This window comes from Ovis canadensis, chromosome 13 (genome assembly GCF_042477335.2).
Source record: "Ovis canadensis isolate MfBH-ARS-UI-01 breed Bighorn chromosome 13, ARS-UI_OviCan_v2, whole genome shotgun sequence".
Classification (NCBI taxonomy): domain Eukaryota; kingdom Metazoa; phylum Chordata; class Mammalia; order Artiodactyla; family Bovidae; genus Ovis; species Ovis canadensis.
In genome coordinates this window covers 92,151,292-92,162,300 of record NC_091257.1, presented here as the reverse complement: position 1 = coordinate 92,162,300, position 11,009 = coordinate 92,151,292, and the positions used below count along the sequence as shown (strand labels likewise).

Genomic DNA, 11,009 nt, shown 5'->3' with positions numbered 1-11,009 from the left:
GGTGACACCTGTCGCTTTCTTCTGGGCGCCTCAGTTCCCTGTAGACACCCTGTCTTTGATCGATGGTTCTGGGACTTGGCATTTATACCAGTCACCTCTCCAGTTAACCCTGACCCTGACAAGGGGCTTTCTGTCTGCTCAGGACTCAGGGGATTCACCCATTTGATAGACTTTTTTTGTAGTACTTGCTGATTTTCTTACCCACCCCATTCCCCAGGCCAGAATGGAGCTCCACCAGGCAGTGTTTTTGTCTGTCTTGTTTATTGCTGTATCCACAAGGGCTAGAATGTGACTGGTGCTCATGTTCCATGGATCTTTGTGGACTGAGTGAATGTGAAGGAGATAAACAGCAGTGACATTAACCTGCAGGGTGTGGGTGGGGCTGTCACATTTGAGCTGAGACAGGAAAGACAAGAAAAGACCACAGGAAAAGGTGTGGGGAAACAGCAGGTGCAAAGAGCCTGGGCTAGGATTGAGCTTGGTGAGTTGGCGGAACAGTAAAGAGGTTAGCATGGCTGCCCTGCCATGAGCCGGGGGAGACGGGAGGGGGATGTGTTGGAGAGGTGGCCAGACCATGCAGGGCCTTGGAGGCCATGATCTGGAGTTTAGATTTTATTCTAAGAGCAGTGGGGTGCCATTGAAGGTTTCAGAGTGGAGGGTGACATGATTTAATTTACATTTCTAAAGCTTGCTCTGGACTGTAATATGTGTTGAATGACCAGAGCTTTGGATTGAAGGGTATTGAATGGAAGCCAAGGAGGCTGTTATAATCCAGGAAGGCCACAATGGGTGATGGAATTCAGCCCAGGGAGGCAATGGCCATGAAGAAATGTGGGTGAACAGAGGACACGCTTTGGAGATAGACTCAGCATTCCAGCTTGGCTGAGCTGAAATTTGGGAACAGTGAGGTATGACTTTGCCTGGAAATTCTCTTGATTCCTGGACGTGTTTACCTTGGCACATGGTGGATGATGGGATGAGATGCAATTTTAATAGCACCTTCAAATCCCTGCTTTCTCCACGAGGCTCCAGAGGCCCTAATTCCTAGGCTTCCCTGCTGGGCTTCATGCTTCTGAGGTTGTTCTTTATTTTGAGTTTCCACAAAGCTCATGTTTATTTTTGCTAATTGATATAAATGACTTGCCTTCGCTGTTGTACTTCAGGGCTATGCACTTTCATATTAATTGGTTTGAAGGAGGAAAATTAAGTGCTTCAATTTGCCATCTTTCCAGATGACAGAATGGGAAAGAAGAAAATCACTGGGCTGAAAGAGAGGAGCCGTGAGTACCTGAAATTCATTCTGGAGGAGGGGGCAGTGGCTGCCCTGGGGAGGGGTCTGGACTCCTGAAAGGGGCAACCTGGTGGGGAGAGGAGGGCTGGTGGGGATGAGGTCGCAGTCTGCCAGCACCTTCAGGAGCCCTTCCTATATGAAGTGCTTAAAAAAGACTTTTCAAGGACTGGGCCTCCTCTAGCTGCACAGTTGCCCTGCAGGGTGTCTTTGCCCCTCCTCCTGCATCAGACGGATAGGTCTCCAGCAGATGTCAGGGACAGGAAATCCAGTGCCGAGAGATGTGAACAAAAGAGGAATATATGATTGTGCTTATAGAACTGAAAAGGCTGGAGGATAGTTCTGGCCTCAGGTAGGGCTGGATCCAGGGGCTCTTGCAGTTTCTCCCTCCTCTTCCCTCTCTGGGGGAAGAAATCACTCCCAGTGCAGCAACCCTGGTTCTCTTCCTTCTACCCCTGTGTCCATTCTGAGCAAGGGTCCTCATGCCTGGTTTTGTTTAAGCCAATAGAGGGAGACAGAATTCAGTCCAGAAGCAAAGGAAAGCTTTATTTTTTGATTAAAGAATGGAGGGGTGTGCAGTCCCACTCTAAAGCCCATGCCCCACCCCTCATAGGCCATGGGCAAGGCTGCTTTATAGGGTCTTATTAGTGGGGAAGACAGAGGTCCCTCTAGTCAAAGCCATGGTTTTTCCAGTAGTCATGTACAGATGTGAGAGTTGGTCTATAAAGAAGGCTGAGGACCGAAGTATTGATGCTTTGCATTGTGGTGTCAGAGAAGACTCTTTAGAGGCCGTTGGCCTGCATGGAGATCAAACCAATCAATCCTAAAGGAGGTCAACCCTGAATGTTCATTGGAAAGACTATTCCTGAAGCTGAAACTCTAATACTTTGGCCACCTGATGCAAAGAGCCGACTCATTGGAAAAGATGCTTTTGCTGGGAGAGATTGAAGGCAAAAGGAGAAGATGGAGGTGGAAGATAAGATGGTTAGATAGCATCACCGACTCAATGGACAAGAATTTGAGCAAACTCCAGGAGATAGTGGATGACAGAGGAGCCTGGCATGCTGCAGTCCATGGGGTGGCAAAGAGTCGGAGCATCTCTGCACACGGCCCACTGCCGCCATCTTGGATTGAGTATCGTGGGTGGTGCTCCTGCACACCATGGGGCTGGGGTGCCCACGCAGCCCTTTCCGACCAGGAACTCTGGTCTGAAGGGCGAGTTGTGAGACATCTGCGTGAGGCACCCTGTGAGCAAGCAAAACCAGACGCAGCACCAAGGAAAAGAAAAAGATTAGACTTCATTACTCAGATTTCTATTTCTAGTTTTATTTCCCAAGAATTGTTAATAGGCTTTGCCAGTAACAGTGGCACCTGCGGATTTCTAGGATTCACCTGGTTGGACCTGTCTGGTTACATGCCCGTCTCTGACTCAAACACTGGGGTCAAGGTGACGAGATTTGCTCCTGGCCAGGGCTGCCCCCTGAGGTGCTCTTGTCAGTTAGGAAGGGTGCCCCTTTCTCTTGGGAGAAGAAAGTCTTGTGCCAGGACTCGGGCTTGAGAAGCAGGGATTTCAGCCCCTTGTGTGGGTGCCACCTGCCCAGGTGTGGCCAGCGGTCTTGGATATGCGGACTGCCAAGCCTGAGTAATGGGCCCCGGTGCAGTGGGCATGGGGCTTCCCTCATTCATAGCCGGTGAGTAGAGAGTGCAGGACGGAGGTTCTCCAAAGGACAATTGGGGCTGCTGTGCCAGAAGGGAGACTTTGTTCCTTCAGTGAACGTATTTGTAGAAAGCATCCACTATGTGCCAGGGCTGGGCAGTGAGGACCATGGATGAAAATCCCTGCCCTCATGGAACGTCCAGCCTAGTCTGGGGGCAGAGACAAAACTGAAATGCATGAATTTATTAGTTACCTGCACTCATGACTGCAGAGCTGTGGAGAAAAGGATGCAGGACACAGGACGGTGTGCAGCGTCAGATGGGGCAGCTGTTCATTGTTCAAGCAGGCATGGGTCCTGTGGACCTCTTCTCCTTCCTCCCACTCAGATTCTGTCCTCCAGGAAGCCGCCTGTCTTTGCCCAGTGCCACCCGACTGGGCCTGGCGCAGCCAACTTGGCAGGACCAATGTGGCCCATGGAAAGAGGGCTGTGAGCTGGGTGCTCGGCTCCCTGTGGTCCCCTGGGCCCTGGGGCCATCCTGGGGTGGGTGAGGGGACTCAGCACCACCCTGTCCTAAGCCCACCTGGTCCTCAGACACCAAGCACACAGCCTTCCTGAAGCAGTCCCCCTTCTGCGTGTCTGCCTGTTCCCACTGCTTAGATGTCCCCAGGGCCGACTCTGGGCTCTAATATTAGGGATTCTTCTGGTTGCAAGTGGCAGAACTCAATCCAAGCAGGCTTAAGTGAAAAGAGAAAATTTATTGTCTCAGGGAATTAAAGTCAGGTGTACTGGGTTTCTGACCCAGCTGCATCCAGGGACTCCAACAACCCAATCGTGACTTGGTCTCTCTCCATGTCTGGGCTTCACTCTCAGGCAGGTTGTCTCCACTGGGGGGTGGCCAGCTTCCTTCCCACCAGCCCAGCAGACTCCCCCATAGCACAGAGTCCCTTCCCACCAGATCCAGCAAAAACCCCAACACAGGCCCCCATTGGCCCATTCTGGGTCACATGTCCATCCCACAGCCAATTATAGCATGCAAGAGGATGGGTGGGTCTGCTTGGCCACACCCAGGTCCCACCCCCGCCTCAGTGGGATCAGCCCCGCTCAGTCCACTCAACAGCTCAGCGTGAGGGAGGCCTGGTCCTGAGGGAAATCAAAGGCGGACATAGACACGGAAATCATGATGTCAGTGAGGTTCCTTAGCTCAGAGCAGAATGAGTCTGCGAGGTGGGACATGCCTCAGCCAAGGTCAAGATGCTCCAGCCATCCAGAGAAGGGTTTTCAGCCTCGGTTCTCACGTGCAGTGGTGCCTGGGGGAGTGGCGTCCTCATACTCTTCCATCCATGACCCCTGTGAACTTCCCAGGAGACACTCGGTCGTGGGTGGAAGCCTCTCTCGAACCACATCCCTTGATTATGAGGGCAAGCCTCATATGTGCACCCCCAAAGCACCCTGTGACATAGGAGCAACTCCAGGAAGCCTGCCCTCCTCCCCAGGGGCTGCTGGCTACCTGCTGGTGCTCCACCCACAGCCTGGGGAACACAAAGCAGCAGCCTCTAATGCAGACTCAGCCGTCAGGCTGCCTTCCTCCTCCCCAGCTGAGAGGACCCACAGGGACACAGCGGGAGGAGGAGGAGAAGCCTCTGGGTGAGGAGTGTGGGGAGGAGGGAGAGGGGAGAGGGAAGAAGGAAGGCCGTCAGTTTCCCTCAGAGCGCCTCCAGGGCCCTCAGATGCCTCCACAACGCCTGAGTGCAAATCCACACCTCTTCTCCAAATGAGTGTGTCTGCCTGAACAGGCACCCACAGGCATGCTGTGGATACATACGAGCGAGTGTGTATCCACGTTTGTACAAAGCTTGTCTGTAGCACAGGCATGTGTTTGCACACATGCACACTCCCCTGTATGTGCACATTCATGGAACCATGCATGTGCATGTGTAGAGCGTTTTCTCACCGTCTTACGCACACTTGTGGACACAGTGCTTGTAATAGTGGTATGCACAGTGCCCTGCTGTGGATATACACCTCACATATAGGGGAGTGAATTACTGAGTCTGAGGCCAGACTGCGTCCAGATCCCAGCACCAAACTGTGATCTGGGTCGCATGATTAAACCCTTCTGTGCCTCGGTTTCCTTACACCTAAGAACGTATCTCAGTGAAGCTGTTGTGAGGCTTCCATGAGTCTATGCATGGGAAGTGCTTAGAAGCATGTCTGGCGAACAATGGGGGCTCTTAACAGAGGCCAGTTGTAATCACAGCCCCACGCACGTGTCCACACACTTCTGCATGTGCGCCCACAATGAGCACCCACCTGCAGGCACCTGCACCTCCCGCAGCTGCACTGACACGGGTCTGGGAAGCACATCCATGGAGATGCATGTTCACATGTACAGAAACATAGCAAGTCTGGGCTGCATGCTTGCCTGTTACTCCTGAAAACCAGCACCCACACACAGACCCTGTGCACCACGCTATGTTCATATGCATTCATATACCCATGCACACTGTGTAGACATGCATCTCCGTGCATGCATGCATACCATAATCTGTGTCCCCCGTGCAAAAGATACGTACTCGTGCGTGCTTATCACTCGCCACGCACACATGTATCCCTCTTCCCTGCTGCAGGGCAAGGCCCTCCACCCCCTCCCTCTTGGGCTCAACACAATGCCCTGCAGGCCAGTGTCTCACCAGGAGCCCCAGGCTGAGGGAGGTCGTCATCGCTGAGAACGTCAGCTGTGTGTACCCCACGACCTGCTAGTCCAACCTCAGTCACCGTCCGTCCTGGGGAAGTCTTACCCACGTGGGCCTGGAGATGCGTCTGAGGATGCTCATTGCAGTAGTGCTCGTAATAGCAAAAAAATTACAATTGACCTAAATGTCCCGCAACAGAAGAACAGCCAATAAACTTTATGATTTTCTCCAATCTAAATAACACAGAGACCTGACAGAACTTGTAGATCTTTATTACTGTCATCTTCAAGACGTACTGTTGAGTGAAAACGAGTTGAAGAGTGAAAACACAGTTTCATACCACTCACATGACGTAAGGGGCTTCCCTGGTGGCTCAGAGGTTAAAGCATCTGCCTGCAATGCAGGAGACCCGGGTTCGATCCCTGGGTCAGAAGATCCCCTGGAGAAGGAAATGGCAACCCGCTCCAGTATTCTTGCCTGGAGAATCCCATGGCCAGAGGAGCCTGGTGGGCTACAGTCCACTAGGGTCGCAAAGAGTCGGACATGACTGAGCAACTTCACTTTCACTTCCTTTTCACATGAGATAAGATAAAAATATTATGTCCTTTGTGTGGGCCCATATGTATATGGGGAAAATATATGGAAAAAGGATCCAGAAAAATGCATTAACACATCACAGAGGTTACTCTGAAGGAGGGGATGAAGGCTGGACTACAGAGACATTTGTTCTAAAGAGTCAGCAAAATAACTGACAAGAAGGAATAAGTAAATTTAGAAAGATCACAGGGTAGAAGATCAATAAAAAAATCAATTTAAATTCTATATACCAGTAATGAACAATTGGGAAATGAAATTTTTAAATGCCATTTGCAATACCATCAGAAAAGGTTAAAAGACCTCGGGATATATTTAACCAAATATACACAAGACCTGTGTTCTAAAAATTACACACACACACAAAACACTGAAAGAAATGCAAAGATATACCTAGTTCCTGGATTTAGAAGACTTACTATTATTGTTAAGATGGTAATTCTCTTCAAATTGATGTATAGATTTAATGGCATCCCAACTGAAATTCCAGGAGACATTTTGTGAAATTGATGAGCTGATTATAAGATTTAAATGAAAACACAAAGGATCTGAAATCGTTAAAAATAAATAAATATAACTAAGTTTGGAAACTTACACTATCTGATTTCAAGACCTATTATAAAGCTACAGTAATCAAGATAGGGTGATATTGGCATAAGGAAAAACACAGAGGCCAGTGGAGCAGAAGAGGAAGTCCACAAATACACGACTCAAATATATTCAAATAATACTCAACAGACATGCCCAAGTAATTCAATGGGGAAAAGAAAGTCTTTTTGACAAATGGTTCAGAAATAAATGAATATTTAGAGAAAAATGAACTTCAACCCCTTACTCATACCCTACAAAAATGAACTTCAAATGGATTCAAATGGACTGTAGACTTCAGCGTAACAGCTGAAACTCTTGAAGAAAACATAGGTGGAAATCTTTGATATATTGATTAAATCAAATATTCCTTAGGCAGGACATACCTAGTAATAACAATTACAAAGAAAGGTAAATTGGATTTCATAAAAACTCCACCCCCCGAAATATACCGGGGAAAGGACTTGCAGTGCAGAGTTTGGCAAAGGCCAAGCTTCTCTTCTTGCCTTGCTTGGCCCAACCACATTCTCTGGCAACCACAGCCCTCCCTGGGCTCTGCGTCAGCTACTTCCTTTGTCTTCAGGCCTACTGAGGTCATTGCTTTCCTCTGATGCTAATCCTCAGGGCCCTCACTGTCCCTTCTTGGTTTTCTTTTTTTAAAAATATAAGTTTTAGGTCTTTGTTGCTGCGCTCGCGCTTTCTCTAGCTGCAGAGAGCAGGGGCTACTCTCTGGCTGCGCTGTGTGGACTTCACCCTGCAGCGACTTCTCTCGTAGAGCATGAGCTCCAGGGTGCATGGGCTTCATCAGTCGAAGCAGGTGGGCTCAGTAGTTGCGGCTTGCCGACTTTAGAGGGCGGCCTTCAGTGGTTGTGGTGCATAGGCTCAGTTGCCCCGCGGCACTTGGGATCTTCCCGGACCAGGGATCAAACCCGCGTCCCTCACATTGGCAGGCAGATTCTTAAACACTGGACCACCAGGGAAAGCCCCTTTTTTGGTTTCCTTAACCTGTAGTCATCTTGTGAACACTTCTTCCATCACACCCTCCTCAGTTTCCCTCTTGAGATTTGCCATCTGTTTCCTTTGGACCCAGGCTGGGATAGGAACTGCTGCAGCTGCTGGTATGAGATCTGTCTGGAGACACAAGCACAGGTGAGCCAGCAGAGGAAATTCAGCTTCATACATGGTGGACATGGAGCAAGGGTCAAGGGAAAGGTTACCTCTGGAAGTATTGCCCTGTCCAGCTCCAATCCATCCAGGGTTAATCACTTGGCATAATAATACTGAGAAACCTCAGATAATTGGAATGGACAGACATGGGAGAGTCTCGATTATATGGGCTTCTGTAGGTCAACCCTCTGTGCTCTGCATTATGTTGATAGAACAAGAATGTCCTAAGTTTGTTTTCTGCCTTCTATCTCAAGGGGAGGTCATCTAGTCCTTGGACTATCACAGATGGACATCTCCCTATCAGGGGCTAACTACTCCATGTCTAGGTTGGCAGCTTGCTGTGTAGGACAGTTCTTTGTCTGATCTGTGGCTCACAGGCTGCAGCTTGATAACTTACCACTTATTCAGCCTTTGAGAGACTTGAAATGAGCTTTTCCAGAGTGAATCGAAAAATTCAGTCCTTATGACAGTTTTTGAGAAAACAGGATTTTACTTACTGAGTATCATCTTTTCTTTCTTCCTATTTGTGGTTTTAACATCCATGATGAATTCAGAGCCAAACTCATACATTTTTGGAAATGCTAGGTTAACTGCACATGCGTCTTGACTACAGGGCTTTTCAGAGCCTCTATCCAATGCACTAATGTTCTAAAGAGGAAGCCAGAGGGTGCAGCTTTTCCTGGACCTATTGACCATGGAACCTTTCCTGAGCAGAGCTTTATAAGGTGCTAACACCACAGGGAACATCCTTGGGGATAAGCTGATAGAACCCTGCTCAGTTATTGCATGGATAAAGAACTGAGGCTTGGAATGATATGACTTGCAATGTCTCACTGTGAGGTAGCGTCACACATACTAGGGTTTGCAATCCAGCCTCATATTATTAAAAAGCAATGGGAGAGTGGACTGCAAGTAGCAAATAGTAACTATCAGTTCCCTCCCTTGTCTTCTGCTTGAAGCCTCAGTTTTATTACCTGTCAAATGGGAGCACTAATGCTTTTCCTACAATATCTGTCATGACACTTTTGGTTGCAAGTGATGGAAAAGCCAACAAGATGGCTTAAGCCCAAAGAGGATTTATTGGATCACATAAAATTCAGCTTAATCCGAACATTGACAATGTCGTCTGGACTCTATCTCCATAGTGGCTTTATGCTAAGGCAGGCCTTCTCTTGGAAGCATCAGGGATGACGCCCAGCAGCTTTGGGTTGATATCCTCCTAGCTTACTCACCCCAGCAGATGAAGATGCCTCTTTCCCAACATCACCGAAAAGTCCCAGGCTCACTGCCTCTGGAGCAACTCTGGGACTCACATCCAGAGCCAGCCGCCACAGTCTGGAGAATGGGGTGCTCTGATTGGTCAGATCTTGATCACCTGATAACATTGACCCCGCTCTCAGGAGCTGCTCATTGACAAGTGGCTTGCTTAGCAGTTGGTTCCTGTCTGTTTTTTGTCATACGGTCTTGGCAGAATCCTTCCAGGGTCCTGATTATTAAATTTTGTTGTTATTTAGTCATTAAGTCGTGTCTGACTCTTTGCGACCCCATGGACGGTAGCCCGTCAGTCTCCTCTGCCCATGGGATTTCCCAGGCAAGAATACTGGAGTGAGTTGCCATTTCCTTCTCCAGGGGATCTTCCATACCCAGGAATCAAACTCGTGTCTCCTGCTTGGCAGGCTGATTCTTTACCACTGAGCCAGGTGGGAAGCCCTGTTGAATGTCAGGGCTCAGCATCTGTTTTTTAGCCATTGCATTTCCTTGAAGAAGTGGCATCATGGCAGAGTGGTGAAAATAGATTGTGAAACTCACTGAACTATGGTTCAAATTCTAACTGTGCCATTTATCCACTAGAGTAAATTACTTAATGCCTATGTGCCTCAGTTCCCTTGCCTGTAAAATGAAGCTAGTAATGGTCTGCACCTCTTGGGCTGTGAGGGGTAAATAACGTGATTCACATAGGTGGATGGCTTAGAACCACACCTCACCTACAGTGGGGGACAGGACTCCGCAAAAGTGAACTAAACGTTAGTTACTTGTTGGAGGAGGCAGCAGTCATAGCAACCACCAGACCCACCTCATCACATCCACTCTACCCCTCTGTCTCCCAGGGACCACCCCGCAGCCAGGGTGGGGATTTCAGTCCATGTTATCTCTCCACTAAAAGCCTGGTCAAGCGCAGTGCCTGGCACATAGTAGATGCTCAATAAGTACTTGTTGAATGTAGAATCCAGGGCACCTTGGGCAGAATCAACCTTTCGCTTGCTCTTCATGAATCATAGTGAAGCAGTTTGTGCTGAGGACGCTTCCTCTGTGAGTCTCTAGAGACAACGTGAGAAGCAAAAAGAGCAAAACCTGGCTGCCATCCACTGGTTAGACCTGTCTCCCCAAGCGCAGGAAGAGCTACCACCTGGTGAATAATTCACGTGCTGCGGTCAGCAGCTCTAAGTGCCATGTGGGCAAAGAGCAAGCGGCCTGCAGAACCATTTCTAATTTCTACCAGACATAAAACCAGGGTCTTGGGTGCTTATGTTTCCAGCCTACTCATTTAAGAGGCAATTAACTGTTGGGTGTCTTTGTCTGTAAGTGCCTTTGCACACTTGTTAGATGCTCTCACCCCTGTCCACACAGGTGGGTGGAAGGTTTATGTCAGCTCACTATTAAAATACAGTTTTAGCGATCCTTTTAAATGACAGCAGCGTCTACACACAAGTCACACTGGATGTTAAGTCTCCCCTTGGGGACGGTAATCTGCTTAAAATTAAAACAGTGGTTAATGGAGAGGCTTTATAAGTCAGCATCTCTTCCACAAAAACATTTGAGCTAAACTCTTTCTGCAGCCCTGCCCTGCTGCAGACAGGTTAGAAGGGAGGTAAAGCATCTGGAAGCCGTCACCACGAAGGGCAGAGGAAGCCAGTTTTACATATTATAAGTGAAGCCAGACCAGTCAACCCAAATTCATTTTCTCCACTATTAGCCTGGGGACATGTGCAGAAAAACAGACCCAATTTTGTTCCATGAGCA

General features: G+C 48.8%; 1 long non-coding RNA gene across 1 annotated transcript in view; it reads left to right on the top strand.

The window, feature by feature from the left end:
- The first annotated feature begins 423 nt into the window (after positions 1–423).
- The window catches only part of LOC138416838 (uncharacterized), a 55,594-nt gene continuing 45,008 nt past the window's right edge, over positions 424–11,009 (top strand). The window contains exons 1-2 of the long non-coding RNA XR_011247867.1: positions 424–481; positions 1,233–1,280. This is a non-coding gene — a long non-coding RNA (uncharacterized lncRNA). The remainder of the gene's footprint in view (positions 482–1,232; positions 1,281–11,009) is intronic.